We start from the raw sequence: 18633 nt of genomic DNA, 5'->3' as shown, positions 1-18633 counted from the left end.
GTGTCGGTTCAGGTTGGCTCGGAGTCATGATTAAATGCGAAGTCATTAGGCGTCATAGTCGCATCTTTTGAACGTAAATTGCATAGTTGGTCAAGTTTAAGCTATTAGCATATTTTTCATGGCACAGTTAGGTTGCAGCAAGCCTGAGGACGATCAAATCCAATCCAGTTGGTAAAAATTACAGGAATTTTCATTACGCTAGTTAATTATTTTACGTGCATTAAATAGAAAATGATTATTTTTGAGATTTATGCAATATGGCTTGTGGTTCATTCACTATGTGGGAGTGTTATTTTATACGGTCGCCAGTGACCGATCAGTTCAGTATGGTACCACCCGGTCGCCAGTGACCGGCTAGCTCAGTTCAGTTTCAGCCTCCCCGGTAGCCAGTTACCGATCAGTTCAGCTTAGTGCAGTGGCCACAGGCGTAAAACATAATCTCAACAGAAAATTTTACCAGTTATTTCAGTACAGGCTCCAAGGAGCAAAGATTTTTACTGTGATTATCAGTTCAGTTATGCACGTATTATAATTGCTCAGTACAGATTATTTTCAGCATGCCTCAGGACATGATATTTTAACTCATGCATATTTTAATTCAGATTTTTACTCGTTACCTGCGATATATGCATGCTGAGTCTTTAGGCTCACTAGACTTGATTGTTGTAGGTACTGATGAGGCCAGGGCCGAGGGCGGGGACCAGTGAGCCAGCTTGGGTGGGCAGTAGTGGCACCCGAGGACCTCAGTGCAGCAGTTGTTATTTTATTCCGCAAACAATTTTTATCAGTCGTTGGATAATTTTTAAATTGTTATTGTTGGCAAAACTTTATTTTCTTCCGCTGCTATTATTTTAAACATTGAACTTAATTCATCAGTCGATTTTATGAATGAGGCCATTTAAGTTCTAAAAAAAGAAGGAAAAATTTTTAATTTTCCGCAAATTTTCAAGAAAGGAGTTTTTGGCCCCTTTACAGTTGGTATCAGAGCGGAGGTTCTGTATAAGGTTTCACTACTACTGACCGCGAGAAGCTCACGAAGCCACGTCTTCGGTCTGTAAGTTTTTCAGTTCAGCATTTTGTTCAGCATTTTAGTTAAAGCATGAATTAGTTTGTCAGCATGCTTCCAGATTTTCGGTATTTCAGGGTTCATTTAAAATAAATTATGGAATTATGCATGTTAGTTACGTATGGGTTATGTTGGAACAGTATGCCCCCTAGATGCATTTTAGAGCGCAACAGAGAGGTGGAGCCTCGCCGAGAAGACAGAGAGGAGCATAGACCGGAGGGAGACCTACCACCTCCTCCACCGCCACCACCGGACATGAGTGCCCAGATGTTAGCTGGGATGGCACAGTTCTACGCACAGTTTGCGGGGGGCAATGCCGCAGCCGTAGCCGCAGCTGCAGCCAGGCCGACAGGGCCCGAGGCTGTTTATGAGGGATTCATGAAGATGCGCCCGAAGGAATTCTCTGGGACATCTGACCCCATGGTTGCCGAGGGATGGATCAAATCCCTCGAGGTCATCTTTGAGTTTATGGAGCTGGGGGACGCAGACCGAGTCCGATGTGCCACCTACCTGTTCACTGGAGACGCCCGCTTATGGTGGGAATGAGCTTCGGTAGCCCTGACCTTGGCTACACTTTCTTGGACCCGCTTTACGGAGGTTTTCTACTCCAAGTATTTTGCTGAGGAGGTTCGCACCAGGCTGACCACCGAGTTCATGAGCCTGAGACAGGGGGATATGACGGTTACGGAGTTTATCCGTAAGTTCGAGAGGGGCTGTCACTTTGTGCCCCTGATCGCGAATGATGCCAGAGCCAAGCTGATGCACTTCCTGGTGGGTTTACGGCCGATCTTGCGCCGGGATGTTAGGGTATATGACCCTGCTACTTACGAGATTGCCGTCTCCAAGGCCTTAGCCGCAGAGCAGGATCTGCGGGATATCGAGAGGGATCGCCAGGGCAAGCGCCCAGTCCAGGCACCGCACCGCCCTCCTCCTCATCAGCATCTGCACCAGAATAAGAGGCCTTTTCATGGACCGCCCAGGAACCGAGGCCAGCAGCAGCAGCAGCAGCAGCAGCAGCGGGGACGCCCAGCCCCGAGGACTCAGGAGCACCCAGTTTGTCCCAGGTGCTCACGTCGCCATCCTGGAGCATGTATGGCTGGCTCAGGAAAGTGTTTTAAGTGTGGCAGTCCAGACCACATGTTGGTGCAGTGCCCTCAGAGGAATCTGCCTACCCAAGGCAGAGTTTTAGCTCTCCATGCCGCGGAAACCAACCCGGAGACTATGTTGTTGACAGGTACCTTTAAACTTTAAGTTATTATTTGAATTTCCGTGTTTTGGGAATCGGGATTTAGATGTGAACTTAGAACTGTTATAGGATTGCATGCTCTACTCAGATTTATTTTGGGGGGAATTAAGCTAGAGGAACCTTGACCTTTGCATGTCTATAAGTTTAGATCTTGTAGTGGGATTCAACTTAGAGCTCCGCTCTTTCAGGGAGAATTTTTATATCTGGGTCCGCTACCAAGGCCTTGATAGATTCAGGGGCCACTCACTCGTTTATTTCGGAGGTCTTTGCAAACTTTCTCAAGATCCAGACCATTGGGCTAGATACAGCCTTTTCAGTAGTGTTGCCGTCAGGCAAGGAGATGGTAGCCACCAATGTTATCCGAGATATAGACCTTGAGCTGCACGGTAATCTTGTTTATGCGGATCTGATTGTGCTACCGATGCCGGAATTTGACATCATCCTAGGGATGGACTGGCTATTGAGGAACAGAGTGTTGATAGACTTCCAGCGGAGATCCGTTCTTGTCCGACCGCCTGGAATGGAGCAGTTCTTATTTGAGCCGGACAGGTACTTTCCTTTACCGCGCATTATTCCGTATGTTTAGGCTAGGAAACTCATGCATAGAGGGTGCCGAGCATTTCTAGCGACCTTTTTATCTGTCCCCGAGGAACCCAGCCAGTCAGCCTCAGATGTTCCAATTGTCAGAGATTTCTTAGACGTTTTTCCCGAAGACGTCTCTGGTATGCCACCCGAGAGAGAGGTGGAGTTTTCCATTGAGCTTATGCCAGGTACGGCTCCGATATCCGAAGCGCCATACCGACTAGCACCGACAGAGATGGCAGAGCTTAAGAAGCAGATTTAGAAACTTCTCGACAAGGAGTTCATTCGCCCGAGCTTTTCTCCATGGGGCGCGCCGGTCTTATTTGTGGAAAAGAAGGATGGCTCGATGAGGCTTTGCATTGACTACAGGGAGTTGAACAGGGTTACAGTGAAGAATAAATACCCACTGCCGAGGATTGAGGATCTGTTTGACCAGTTGCAGGGAGCTTCGATTTTCTCCAAGATAGATCTGCATTCCGGTTATCACCAGTTGAGGGTGAGAGATGCTGATGTTTCGAAGACAGCTTTCAGGACTCGTTATGGCCACTACGAGTTCCTTGTGATGCCGTTCGGTCTGACGAATGCGCCAGCGATCTTCATGGATCTCATGAATCGCGTATTTCAGCCATACCTGGACCAGTTTGTGATAGTGTTCATAGATGACATTCTCGTCTACTCCAAGAGTCGGGAGGAGCACAGCAGACATCTGACCACAGTGTTGCAGACATTGCAGAAGCACAAATTATTCGCAAAGTTCAGTAAATGCGAATTCTGGTTAGAGAAGGTGGCGTTCTTGGGCCATATTGTCTCCAGCAGTGGTATTGAGGTAGACCCCGCAAAAGTTGCAGCAGTCAGAGATTGGGTTGTGCCTCAGAATGCATCCGAGATCCGCAGTTTTCTTGGGCTAGCAGGATATTACAGGAAGTTCATTCAGGGATTCTCCTCCATTGCCGTTCCACTCACAGCACTGACAAAGAAAAATGTGAAGTTTGTGTGGAGTGAGGAGTGTCAGAAGAGCTTCGATACTTTGAAGCAAGCTCTTATCTTAGCACCCGTTTTGGCTGTACCGTCAGGATCCGGCGAGTTTGTCCTTTATAACGATGCTTCGAAGCTTGGTTTAGGTGCAGTTTTGATGCAGCATGGGAGAGTGATAGCGTATGCTTCTCGACAGCTGAAAATTCATGAGAAGAATTACCCTATCCATGATCTGGAGTTAGCGGCCGTAGTTTTTGCTTTGAAGATTTGGAGGCACTATCTGTATGGAGAGAAGTGTCAGATCTTTACCGACCACAAGAGCCTCAAGTATTTCTTTACGCAGAAGGAGCTGAACATGCGTCAGAGGCGTTGGTTGGAGCTTGTGAAAGACTACGATTGTGACATTAGATACCACCCGGGTAAAGCTAATGTAGTTGCGGATGCTTTGAGCAGGAAAGTCGCAGTGATGGCTCACTTGACGATTCAGAAACCTCTTCAGATTGAGAGGCAGAAGTTCGATCTTGAGACTTATCCGCGAGGCAGAGTTCCTCGTTTATCTACCTTGACTATCCAGTCCTCTCTTATTGACCGTATTCGCAGCGGTCAGGCAGCAGATGAGCAGTTGGCACAGTGGAAGAAGAGAGATGAAGCCAAGGGCAGTGTTTTGTATACAGTCAGCGACGGTATTGTGAGATACCGAGATAGGATATGGGTTCCTAGCAGTGATTCTATCCGAGCAGACATCTTATCAGAGGCCCATACGTCCCCGTACTCCATTCACCCTGGGAGTACGAAGATGTACAAAGATCTGCAGCTATTGTATTGGTGGCCAGGGATGAAGAAGGACATCAGGCGATTTGTGTTCGAGTGTCTGACTTGCCAGTTAGTGAAGGCCGAGCATCAGAGACCAGCTGGTTTGCTCAAGCCTCTCCCTATTCCCGAGTGGAAGTGGGAGAATGTTACCATGGACTTTGTGACCGGATTGCCGAGGTCAGCCAGAGGATCGAATGCCATCTGGGTGATTGTAGATCGTCTTACCAAATCAGCGCACTTCTTGCCTATTAAGACGACTTTCACCATGGTTCAGTATGCAGAGCTGTATATCCGAGAGATAGTCCGACTCCATGGTATTCCAGTTTCGATCGTATCCGACAGAGATCCCAGATTCACTTCCTCGTTTTGGAAGAGTTTGCATTCGACTATGGGTACGAAGTTGCTGTTTAGCACAGCTTTCCATCCGCAGACAGATGGACAGTCGGAGCGAGTTATTCAGATCTTAGAGGATCTTCTCCGTGCTTGCGTCATTGATTTCTCTGGGAGTTGGGAGTCGAACTTACCATTGGTAGAGTTCACCTATAACAACAGTTTCTAGTCGTCTATAGGTATGGCTCCGTATGAAGCACTGTATGGCCGCAAGTGTAGATCTCCTGTTCATTGGGATGAAGTAGGAGAGAGAGCAGAGTTGGGTCCAGAGATTGTTCAGCAGGCAGCAGATGTAGTAGTCAAGATCCGTGATAGGATGAGGACTGCTCAGAGCCGACAGAAGAGTTATGCCGATCAGCGGAGGAGAGACTTAGAGTTTGTAGTGGGCGATCATGTTTTCGTGAAAGTGGCACCTATGAAGGGTGTCATGAGATTTGGGAAGAAAGGGAAGCTCAGTCCGAGATTCATTGGACCGTTTGAGATCCTCGACAGAGTTGGGACGCTAGCGTATCGTGTGGCTCTTCCGCCGAATCTGGCCGGAGTACACAATGTGTTCCACGTCTCCATGCTGAGGAAGTATATGGCAAATCCTTCGCATGTGCTGAATTTCAAGCCGTTGCAGCTTACTCCGAACTTATCTTATCAGGAGAGACCCGTGCAGATCCTAGACAGGCAGGAGAAGAAGCTTTGGAACAAGCTTGTTAAGCGAGTCAAAGTAAATGGCTCAACCATTCTGAAGAGGAAGCTACGTGGGAGTCTGAGCCGGAGATGAGAGATCGATACCTCGAGTTATTCGGTGAGTTCTAATTTCGAGGACGAAATTTCTTTTAAGGGGGGAAGGATTGTAGAACCCGTAAATCAGTAGACGTATAAGCCATGCATAATTCTAGATTTTTAAATTTAATTGACTTCATTGCATGATTATTTTAAATGCATTTAATTTAAGTTAATTATTCATTATTTCAGTTCAGTAGTTTGATTTTTAGCATTTCAGTTATTTCAGTGAGGCCGGACCGGAGTCGGAGTTTTGAGATAGAATTTAAGATTCGAGAAATATTTCCAGAAGTTAATTTAGCTAGCAAGTAAGTTCATTTAAGTTAGTAAGGGAGGTTTGAGTATTTAATTTAATTATTTGAGGTGATTAAGAAATGAACTCATTTAAGTTATTTAATTAAGGGGTTATCTCACTAAATTAATTAAAGGATTAGTAAGGCTTCTAAGGATTATTATTTGACTAGATAATCAACATCTCCCCATCTTTTTTTTAGCAAATTTCGGCCACCCCATTAGTGTGTCAACTATGTTATGCCAACTCACTTTTGACCCTTTCCTTGCCATCTATTAGCATGTTAATCTTTCCATTTAATGACAACCCTTAATTAATTAACCAGTGGACATATCCTAGTCTAGAATCACGAGAGAATTCGGCCACTACCTCCTAGAAGCATCCACCAACACATTTGATATCAAACCATAATTCGAAATTCAAATTTGGGAAGACTTGGTCTTGATATGATCCTATTATTGTGCACCCTTCTCCTCACCTTCATAACCATCACTCCCCCTCCACCTCAACCGAAAATAAGACCTCTTTTCAGAGGTAAAAGTCGTGAGCCATAGCTAGGGAGTAAGGCAAGAAATCGAGAGCCAAGAATGGTAGAGAAGCAAGCCACTCCGTCTCCTCCGCGCCGTCTCGTCTCTTCTTTTCGTTTTCATTTCAAACGATAACCAGGCATGTCTAGATTCTTTCTAAACCTCAATCAAGTCATATTATCATTTATTTTTCAGTACATGATCATGTTTATTCAAGCAAAAATCGAGATCCATGTCCAAACATTTTGAAACAACACATGCAGAATTTCGGCTCTTCATGGCAGCTTCACGTTTTCTTTTAGTTTTGATGGTTTCAGGTTGTGGTTCGACCCCAGGCTCCCAAGGCGGCTTATATACATGTAGTAGGATGTACTAGGACCATGTTCGTCCATTCAAACTAGCCCCATGCTTGCTGGAAATTCAGAATGACAGCAAGTTCCCATAGGCGCAGATTTGTGTTTCGAAATTTCAGTTTTTGTGTCAATGGTTGTGGATCTGATCTTGGCTGTCCCAAGGGCCTATAGCCATGGTTAGATCACTTCCCTAGCAAGTCTAAGACGTGACTAAGTTGCCCTTTTGGTGGCTTGGTCCATGGCTCATCGGTTTTTAAATAATCAACAAGAACAGCCCCTTCCCCATTTCGGCTTCTCCTTTTTACAGCTCGTATGGTTCGAATATTGTGGAATGGTGTTGATCTTGGTTGGCCTATGGCCCTTAGCCACGGTTCATATCATACCCCTAGATGTCTAGATCGTGCCATGGTCAATCAAATGGACACTGGAACGATGCAAGACATCGATCTAAGCAAAACACCACACACGCATGCAAGGTGTTCTCGGGTGAACTTTTCTGATGTTTTCTGGAATGTTGCGAATTGTGGCTGGCCTAGGGCCCTTAGCCATGGTTCAAATCATTCCTTGGGATGTAGGTAAGAGTCTCTGGTCGGTGGTTCACGCCCCAATGGCCGGTAGTCTCGAAAACAACACAAGACGCACGGGTGCGCAGCTGCTGGAAATTTACAGCAAGTTGCTGTGTCGTTTAGAAGGCTCGTTTGAGTTCTTGGTTGGCTTTTAGCCCATGGCCTTGGACTGGACAGTGCCTCATTGAGTTGGGAAGGTCATGTTTTTTACCGTTCGTCATTCGGATCATTTTTGAGGTCGTACGAGAATTTACGGTGCAATGTGCCAAATTGACTCTCGAAAGAGCGTTTCGTGTTTTGGCCTCCATTCCACCTAGATTTCGACCCTATCATTTTAGGAGCATTATTTTATAATTTTTCAGCGTATTTTAATCATGACTATACGTCGGTTCGGTGTCGGTTCAGGTTGGCTCGGAGTCATGATTAAATGCGAAGTCATTAGGCGTCATAGTCGCATCTTTTGAACGTAAATTGCATAGTTGGTCAAGTTTAAGCTATTGCATATTTTTCATGGCACAGTTAGGTTGCAGCGAGCCTGGGGACGATCAAATCAAATCCAGTTGGTAAAAATTACAGGAATTTTCATTACGCCAGTTAATTATTTTACGTGCATTAAATAGAAAATGATTATTTTTGAGATTTATGCAATATGGCTTGTGGTTCATTCACTATGTGGGAGTGTTATTTTATACGGTCGCCAGTGACCGATCAGTTCAGTATGGTACCACCCGGTCGCCAGTGACCGGCCAGCTCAGTTCAGTTTCAGCCTCCCCGGTAGCCAGTTACCGATCAGCTCAGCTTAGTGCAGTGGCCACAGGCGTAAAACATAATCTCAACAGAAAATTTTACCAGTTATTTCAGTACAGGCTCCAAGGAGCAAACATTTTTACTGTGATTATCAGTTCAGTTATGCACGTATTATAATTGCTCAGTACAGATTATTTTCAGCATGCCTCAGGACATGATATTTTAACTCATGCATATTTTAATTCAGATTTTTACTCGTTACCTGCGATATATGCATGCTGAGTCTTTAGGCTCACTAGACTTGATTGTTGTAGATACTGATGAGGCCAGGGCCGAGGGCGGGGACCTAGTGAGCCAGCTTGGGTGGGCAGTAGTGGCACCCGAGGACCTCAGTGCAGCAGTTGTTATTTTATTCCGCAAACAATTTTATCAGTCGTTGGATAATTTTTAAATTGTTATTGTTGGAAAAACTTTATTTTCTTCTGCTGATATTATTTTAAACATTGAACTTGATTCATCAGTCGATTTTATGAATGAGGCCATTTAAGTTCTAAAAAAAAAAAAAAAAATTTAATTTTCCGCAAATTTTCAAGAAATGAGGTTTTGGCCCCTTTACAGTAGGTCTCGCGCATATGCGCGAATAGAGGACGCGCATATGCGCGAGCTGATAAATATTCGGACAGAACTCTCGGCGCATATGCGCGGGGCTTGGGCGCGCATATGCGCGAGTCATGCAGAATGAAAAAGTGCCACTTGCCCTTACATGCAACGTGTATGTATATATATATATATATATATATACAAGAGTCTTCAAATCCTTCAGAACAGGAAAAAGGAAAACCGAGAAGGATTGGGGAGATTTTCAAGTCTTAATCGTAATCGTAGAATTCAATTCGTGAGAAATCCGTCCGTTCGAATTGTAATCCGACTTCGGTATCGTGTTCCTAGCGACGACAGCTACAACGGTACGTAAGTTTTATTGAATTCTGATATCGTTTGAGATTATGATATTGGGGGAATTGTGATTTGACTGATATATGGTGTCCTGGATATACTACTCAGTTTATAATTGAAGTCAGATCGAAGAATATACTGTGTATGCATTTGTTATGATTTTTGGAGTCGATTTGATTGAGATTTGATATCAGATTTGTATTGTTATCAAGTATGAGTTACAGGAATTGATATCTGTTGATTTATATTGCGTGGTATATTTATATGGTACCGTTATGCCGTTGAAACCGAATTCGATTAGGTTCTGATTTTATCTGATATTGATTATGAGCCGTATTATTATATCTGTGATGTTGAAATTAACGGGGTTAGCGAGAATGTATTGTTATACCGTCGAAACATCAGTGGGTTGATATCGATCAGATTCAGTAGTAATTTCGATTATATCGTGATATCGTCGATATGAATTAGATTGTATCTTGATTCGATATTGATCAAATTATGTTTGATTTGAGTATTGATCAAAATAGATTTGGAATTGAATTGCATATTGAGATTGTGCCTATGCGATATTGTATTTCAGATTGATATGGACAGATTGGACTTCGAGACTTCATCTTCGTCAGACCGAGAAGAGAAAGGTATAAGTCAATGTGGTACCGGGAGATCGACTCGAGTATAGTATGATATACTTGAGTTTCCCTAAATCACATGCTTCTTATTATTATGTTCATTGATTTGTTGGGATATGCTTGTTCTATGAATGTATAGAAAGCAGGTATTAGTCGAGTGATCTTGTGACAGAAGTACCTGATAGTGACGGCATCGCCATGGGCACATTGCACGATGTCACAAGATAGTAAATTGGCGAAAATGCCAATGTCCATCACGTATAGGGCACTGGACGATTGGCAACAATGTGGATAGAATTTGAGTTTCTTCTATTACTGGTGATCGATACCATATCAATGTGGATAGAATTGGAGTTTCTTCTATTAGTGGTGATTGATATGGAATGCCAACGTCTGAGAATCGGGATCTCTAGATTAGGATTGAGTTTAGTCTGAGTTTAAGAGTTACTGATATTGATTCATTGATTGATGTTGATTTATGTTCCTGATTTTGGTACATGTTTAGAATAAGGGTTATTGTTGATATTAATTCATGTTTCGGATTATGATACATGCTACGAATATTTGATTCATGTTCTGATTTTGAGACATGTTATGAATATCTGTTATATGCTTTTATATTGTTTATATGATTGCATGTATACATGATTTATACTGGGAATGTAATTGTCACCGGAGTTATCCGGCTGTTGTCTTGTTTGTATGTGTGCATGACAACAGGTGAGACAGGATCAGGGTCAAGAAGAGAACGAGGCTGGACTAGATAGCGTGGAGATCCGGGCTCAGAAATAAATTAAGAGTCAGCACTGATATGTAGTTGAACCTAGTTGGATTATTGTAGACAATACAGGACTTGTATGTTTATATTTAATATGTAATTCAAATTGATTTACATAACGTTTCCGCTTTAATTTTTTTAAAAAAAATTAAATTTAGACCCTGTTTATTATAATTGATTGTTTTATTCTAAGAACGATTAAAAACTTGAATTAGCGTCCGGGTCCTCACAGAAATGGAGCCAGTGTAAACTGAAAGAAAAGAAGTAGCAATATTTTTTCAGCAACAATCACTAGATGCCGAAGAGTGGATCACACACATCCCGGTGACTGCACGATCCGATTCTGGTGAGGAAAGAAGGGTGACGGGTTTGGCGAAGAAAAAGGTTACGGGATTGAGTTTTGGGGAAATAGGGTTGGCTTCTCTTTTCTTTTGGGGAAAATCTAAAGTATTGTTCATTTTTTTACTTCACTAAATATAAATTTTAAATTTTTTGCTTCATCAAAACTACTTTGTCGAAAATAAAATGTTACAAAAAATTAGAATTTAAGCCCGTGTTTTTAAAATTTTGAAGTAAAAAATAATTATTTACTTCGCCAGTGTTTTTACTGAAGTTTTTTGGTATATACTACCTCATAATTAATAATCGCCGAAATAACCAGTGGCGAAGTAAAAACCAAAAATTCTACTAGTGGTTTATCTGAATACCCTAACTTGGGAAGAGTTCCAGAGAATTTTCTATGAGAATTACTTCACCTGTAAGGTCCAGGAAATTAATTCTCGTAACCTGAATGCATGCAACCTAGAATTTTATTTTAAATTATGTGTTTAATTATTTTTATTCATTTTATGCATAATTCATGCATGATAGGATTTAATTCATGAAATTTTTAAAAGTTCATGCATTAGGGTTTCTAGATGCATTTCACGCTCGAACTAGGAATGGAGACCGAAGAATTTTCAGGAAAAACTATTTTAATTACATGATCTATTTTATTAATTAATTTTAGGTGTTTTTAAGTGTATTTTTCAAAAATGAGATTTTTCTAGGTATTTTTACCAACATGATTTTATTTTTATCGGTACTCAAATTTTTTCGAATCGGGGGACTTTTTAAGGGTTCGACTAATATTTTCAAAATCCTTCCAACACGAAATATTTTACGAGAGCATATTTGGATTTAATGGGCGTACTTTTAAGCTTGTTGGGATTAAAACCCTTTTCAAACCACTAATTATCTTTTTAGGGCCCATTAATTGTGTGATTAACCATTTAATTATTATATAACAAGCCATTAACCTTAACCTAATTACTTTTCATAGCCGACACCCTCATTAAATATTACCCACCCTCGATTTTAGAACTCGACAGCTGAAAGCATCGGTTTTCCTCTTGTTCTTGCAAAGAAAATTTCATCCGGGCTTCCTCTCATCAGTCGTGTTCTTCAATCATCAAGGCACGCATTGTACCATACTTTTACTCATCATACAAGCTATATACTTTTTGTAATATGTATATTTGTCTGTGAATCTTCCGATCCAAGCATGAGTGCACATGGTTTACGATTTCTCAATTGTTTCTTGCATTCTTTTGGTTTGTCACTCACGTTTTTCCTTCAGCTTGTGCAAGGGGTCTGCTGTAGGGTGTGTTTGAAGGCTGTTAACACCATAGGGAGTGGAGTGGTAGGCTGGAAACGGGATCGTCACAGCATTTTGTAAGGGTGGTCTCGGTTCTTGTTTATTTGTTCGGTAATGGGTTTGATCAATGTATGGAGGATTCGGCTGTGCATGGGTTCGAACCCAACCATGTTTCGGACCTTGTAGAGTCTAGTAAGATGTTAGGAAAGAGTCATGGGTGTTTGGTTGAGGGAGAAGCTCGATCCTCGGAAGCTTGGTGTGAATCGAGAGGGAAGTGGTAGTTTCAGCTAGTTTTCTACACGTGGTTGTGCAGCGGATTTTTGCTTGTGTTTGGCTTAGTTTAGAAGGCTAGTTAGGTTCCTAATGGTGAGTTTTAAAGGCTGGACAGGTGGTGGGGTTAGAGGGGACCGAAAGGATTATGAGTTGGGGGCCATGAGTTGTAATGGGATTATAGGAAAGGGGTTGGCCGAGAGTTTGTCAATTCCTGGAAGTTTAAGCCGTGGATTTAGGGTCTTGGTTACATTGTTTTAGGAGCTTTAAGTGTTTGTAAGATATTGTAAAAAGTTGAGAAAAATTCGGTTAAGTTTCAGGTTAATTTGGGTTTAAAACCGGGACCCGGTCCAAGTTTTAAAACGAATCGGTTAAATTCTGAATTTTGGCTTCAGTTTACGTCTAAGAATACTTTTAAAAATGTTTTGGAATATTTTAAGGATTTTGGTAAGGTTCGGGTCAATTTTAGAGGTCCAGTGGTGAAACGATAATTTTAGAGTTTTCAGGGGCAAATTGGTCATTTTGCACCCGGGGTGAATTTTGGTTCTGGCAGCGCCCTGAGCATAAACCTATGATATTTTAATGTTCATGCATCATGATTCATGATTTTTAATATTTTATGATAATATACGTTGCATGCTTGAATTTAAAGAAAATTGCATTCGTGCACGATTTTTATATGTGATGTAAATGATGATGTTTTGAATGATGAGAATTAGTTGTGACTATCGAAGTGTATGTATAGCGGATTATGAGGCCTAGGCATAGTGGATGGGTAATCCTGTCATTGATGTCCGACAGCCGCCGGGTACTGCGGTTCTATGCATGATGGATCCATCATAAATGATGATGTACGATAGTCACCTCTAATGAACTGATTTCACCTTTGATGAACGATAAATGATGAACGATGAACGGTGAACGATAAATGATGAATGATGATTAACGATGAGCTGTTTTGACACGTTACTATTGCATATGTAACGTTTACATTAGGCTTTTAAAATTCATGAAAGTTACGTTGATTATTATATTTTTCACTGCTATGTGCTACGTATAGGTATTTGTTATTTATGGTACAAGTGTGTTGAATCTTTAGACTCACTAGGCGTGTGTGATGCAGGTGAGTTCGATGTCGAAGAGACTGGAGGTGCTGGACTCTGAGTCAGCAGGCTTAGTGGGTGACACGACCCAAGGACCTATGATTTTTCCACACATTATGATTTTATGTTTTGGAGAGGATACAATGATTTTATACGCTATTTTATTTTACAGTTGATGTTAGGATTTTACTCGTCTTTATTGCGTTATATTTTTATTGATAATTGCTTATGAAAATTTTTAAATGATACTATTAAGTAGGAATGCATGCATGCAATTTATTTAAATGGTTATTTTAAAAAAGAGAGCTTTTCAAAAAAAAATATTTCCGCACTACGAGTAGATATTTCAGTTGGTATCAGAGCAAGGGTCTTGTATAGGGTTATACCATCACCAGCTTCTGTAGCTCAGTCTTCAAAGCCTCAAGTTTGTAAGCTTTTACAATTTAATTGTTTAAAATGATTTATTTTTGTCACCTGCATGATTTCATGATTTACGCATTATGATGATTCACTGCTTACGTTTAACTGTTTTTATGATTTAAGGTTCAGAATTTTCAAACTAGATTAATTGCATGATGAGTTACATTTAATTGGACTATATTCAGATATGGCTCCCAGGCGCGATCCCAGGATGGTTAGAGTGAATGATATTCATGAGGGTGGCATGGGCCCTCCTCCACCACCACCACCGGGGGACCCCACTACCCGCGTACTCGAGGGATTAGCGAGACTCATGGAACAGGCCCAGCAGGCGCCTCGCCAGCAGACAGATGTATTTGAGAAGTTTCGTAGGCTCAACCCGAAGGAGTTCGAGGGTACCACCGATCCATTCGTAGCAGAGGGATGGATTAGGTCGCTGGAGGTTCACTTTGATTATCTACAGATCAGGGATAGCGACCGAGCCAGGTGCGCCATCTATATGCTGAGAGATGATGCGTCCCTATGGTGGGAGGGAGCCGCGCATGATGTGGACTTGGCCACCCTTACCTGGGCCAGGTTCAAGGAGTTATTCTACGGGAAGTACTTTTCAGCAAACGTCAGGGGCTGCCTGATGAGAGAGTTCATGAGTCTCTGAAAAGGGGATTCATCTGCGGCGGAGTTCATCCGCAAGTTCGACAGGGACTGTCACTTTGTGCCCATGATAGCTAGAGATTCCGATCAGAAGCTGCGACACTTTTTGGATTGATTAAGACCTACCCTCCGTCGGGATGTCATGTTGATGAGGCCGTCAAGTTACGATGAGGCCACCGCCTGTGCTTTTCAGGCGGAGCAGGATCTGCGGGTTATAGATTTAGAGATGTAGCGGAAGAGGCATCAGGCTCAGTCCAGTTCCCAGCCTCAAAAGAAATAGTTTATTGGACCGCCGAGACAGTAGGGGCAGCAGAAGCCCCAAGGACAGTTTAGGAGACAGCAGCAGCAGCAGAGACCTCCTGGCGCCTAAGCCTGATGACAGACAGCCTTGCCCGCAGTGCAACAAATTTCATATCGACAAGTGCTTATGGGAGACTTACAGGTGTTTCGTTTGTGGTCAGGAGGGCCACAAAGCAGCGGAATGCCCTAAAAGAAAGGGCCCCACTACAGGCAGGGCATATGTGATGCATGCCGAGGAGGCTGAGGTAGCATATGTGATGTATGTTTTGTCGCAGGGAGTATATGTATTGCAGGTGTAGCCACGCAGGCATTGCTAGATTCAGGGCTACCCATTCGTTTATATCTGAATCTTTCGTGAAGCGACTAGGAATCATACCAGTAGGGATGGATTTGGGTTTCAGAGTATCGATCCCATCCGGGGATCAGATGTTCACTTCACAGATAGTGAAAAGATTGGAGCTTCGGTTACAGAAGTATTTTGTGCATGCAAATTTGATAGTGCTACCACTACCAGAGTTCGACATCATTCTGGGTATGGACTGGCTCACTTCTCACGGTGAAGTCATAGATTTTCGACAGAGCTCAGTTTCTGTCAGACCACCCAGTGGGAAGCCATTTATTTTTGAGGCAGCTAGACATCAGCAGTTCCCGCACGTCATTTCCTGCATGTGTGCAAGGAAGCTTATCAAGAGTGGCTGCCAGGCATTCTTAGCCAGGATCATATCAGTGTCGGAGCCAGTCGTTCAGAGACTGGAGGATGTAGATGTTGTCAGTGAGTTCTCCAGCGTGTTCCCGGACGATGTTTCAGGCATTCCACCGGAAAGAGAAGTGGACTTCTCTATTGAGCTCATGCCAGGGACAGTGCCGATATCTAAGGAACCCTACCGTTTAGCACTTGCAGAGATGAAAGAGCTCAAGGATCAGATTCAGGATCTTCTGGATAAGGGTTTCATCTGCCCTAGTTTTTCTCCATGGGGCGCTCCATTGCTATTTGTTAAGAAGAAGGATGGCAGCATGCGACTGTGCATCGACTACAGAGAACTGAACAGAGTCACAGTGAAGAATAAGTATTCGTTGCCCAGGATCGAGGACTTATTTGACCAGCTTCAGGGAGCATCAGTGTTCTCCAAGATAGACCTTCAATCAGGATACCATCAGCTAAAGGTGAGATAGACAGATGTGCATAAGACAGCCATCCAGACGTATTACGGGAACTATGAGTTTTTGGTGATGCCCTTCGGTTTGACAAACGTGCCGCGTGTTCCAGCCGTACTTGGATCAGTTTGTCATAGTCTTTACTGACGATATCCTGATCTATTCGAAGAGCAGAGAGGAGCACAATCATCATCTGAGGACAGTATTGCAGAATCTACAGGATAGACGACTGTATGTCAAGTTCAACAAGTGTGAGTTTTGGCTCGACATTGTTGCTTTCTTGGGCCATATCGTATTTCAGGATGGCATAGAAGTCGACCCGAGAAAATAGAGGCAGCCAGAGATTGGCCAGGCCCGAAGAGCGTGACAGAGATCTGGAGTTTCTTGGGATTGGCAGGTTATTACAGGAAGTTCATCCAGAGCTTCTCTTCTATTGGGGTTCTTATGACCACTTTGACGAAGAAGAACACCAAGTTTATCTAGGGATCCGAGTGTCAGGAGAGTTTCGACCGACTGAAGCAGGCCTTGACCACCGCACCAGTGCTAGCTATGCCATCAAGGTAGGGGGAGTTTGTGGTATATATAGATGCATCGAAGCTTAGTTTGGGCACAGTTCTGATGCAGCAGGACAGAGTGATAGCCTATGCGTCCAGACAGCTGAAGGTTCATGAGAAGAATTATCCTTCATGACCTCGAGCTAGCAGCAGTGGTATTTGCCTTGAAGATCTGGAGACACTATCTGTATGGGGAGAAGTGCAGGATTTTCACAGATCATAAAATCCTGAAGTACTTATTCACACAGAAAGAACTGAACATGCGACAAAGAAGATGGCTCGAGCTGATAAAGGATTATGATTGTGACATTAGCTACCATCTGGGTAAGGCTAATGTAGTTGCAGACGCTCTGACCAAGAAGCATGCAGTGTTAGCTCATCTGTCAGTACAGAGACCGTTGAAGGCTGAGATTCATAGATTTGAGCTTGCAGTTTATGCCATGGGAGAGGCCCCAAATCTTGATACTCTGACAGTACAGCCGAATATGAGAGACGGGGTCCAAGCAGGACAGACTTCTGATGAGCAGTTACAGAAGTAGAGACGGAGGGACGAGGCTAAGGGCGAAAGACTATATACAGTTGTGGACGACATAGTCAGATATAGGGACCGCATATAAGTTCCTGACAGTGATTCCCTCCGAGAGAATATCTTGAGTGAGGCCCACAGCACCCCGTACTCCATCCATCCGGGGAGTACGAAGATGTATAAGGATTTACAAACTCTGTATTGGTGGCCGGGCATGAAGCGGGATATTCTGCGATACATCTCCGAGTGTTTGACTTCTCAGCAGGTTAAGGTAGAGCACCAGAGACCTACAGGGAAGCTGAGACCACTCCCTATTCTCGAGTGGAAATGAGAGAATATTACTATGGATTTCATGAAAGGACTTCCAAGGACTACTGGAGGATTTAACGCAATCTGGGTGATTGTTTATCGGCTCACTAAATCAGCTCATTTCTTACCGATCTGGAAGACATTCACCGTGACTCATTATGCGGAGCTGTACATCTGAGCGATAGTCAGACTGCACGGTATTCCGATGTCCATAGTGCCAGACAGGGATCTGAGTTTCACGTCTGCTTTTTGGAAGAGTCTCCACCAGGTGTTGGGTACGAAGTTATTATTCAGTACCGCCTTCCATCCACAGACAGATGGTCAGTCAGTTATCATGCATCGATAGATATGGCTCCATACGAGGCACTTTATGGGAGGAAGTGCAAGTCGCCAGTTTATTGGGATGAGGTAGGGGAGCGAGCAGAGTTGGGTCCCGATATTGTCAGACAGACAGCAGAGTTAGTGGCCAGAATTAGAGACAGGATGAGGACATCACAGAGTCTCCTGAAGAGTTATGCCGATCAGAGGCGGCGAGATCTTGAGTTCGAAGTAGGGGATCATGTGTTCGTGAAGGTTGCACCGATGAAATGTGTGATGAGGTTCGAGAAGAAGGACAAGCTCAGCCCTAGATTCATCGGACCATTTGAGATCATAGAGAGAGTTGGGACACTCGCTTACAGGGTTGCTTTACCGCCGAATCTGGCGGGAGTTCATAATTTGTTCCAACTCTCTATGCTGTATAAGTACATGTCGAATCCTTCACATGTGCTTAACTACGAGCCACTTCAGCTGACACTGCACCTATCATTTGAGGAAAAACTCACCCAGATACTGGACAGGCAGGAGTAGAGACTCGGGAATAAAGTGATCCAGATGGTCAAAGTCAGGTGGCTGAATCATTCCGAGAAGGAGGCCACGTCGGAGAAAGAGATTGAGATGAGGAGTCGCTATTCAGAGTTATTCGGTATGTTCTAAATTTCGAGGATGAAATTTTATTTAAGGGGGGAGAGTTGT

The sequence above is a fragment of the Primulina tabacum genome, chromosome 4 (genome assembly GCF_025594145.1).
Source record: "Primulina tabacum isolate GXHZ01 chromosome 4, ASM2559414v2, whole genome shotgun sequence".
NCBI lineage: Eukaryota > Viridiplantae > Streptophyta > Magnoliopsida > Lamiales > Gesneriaceae > Primulina > Primulina tabacum.
The sequence above is the reverse complement of the archived record's forward strand: the minus strand, read 5'-3'. Positions refer to the sequence as shown.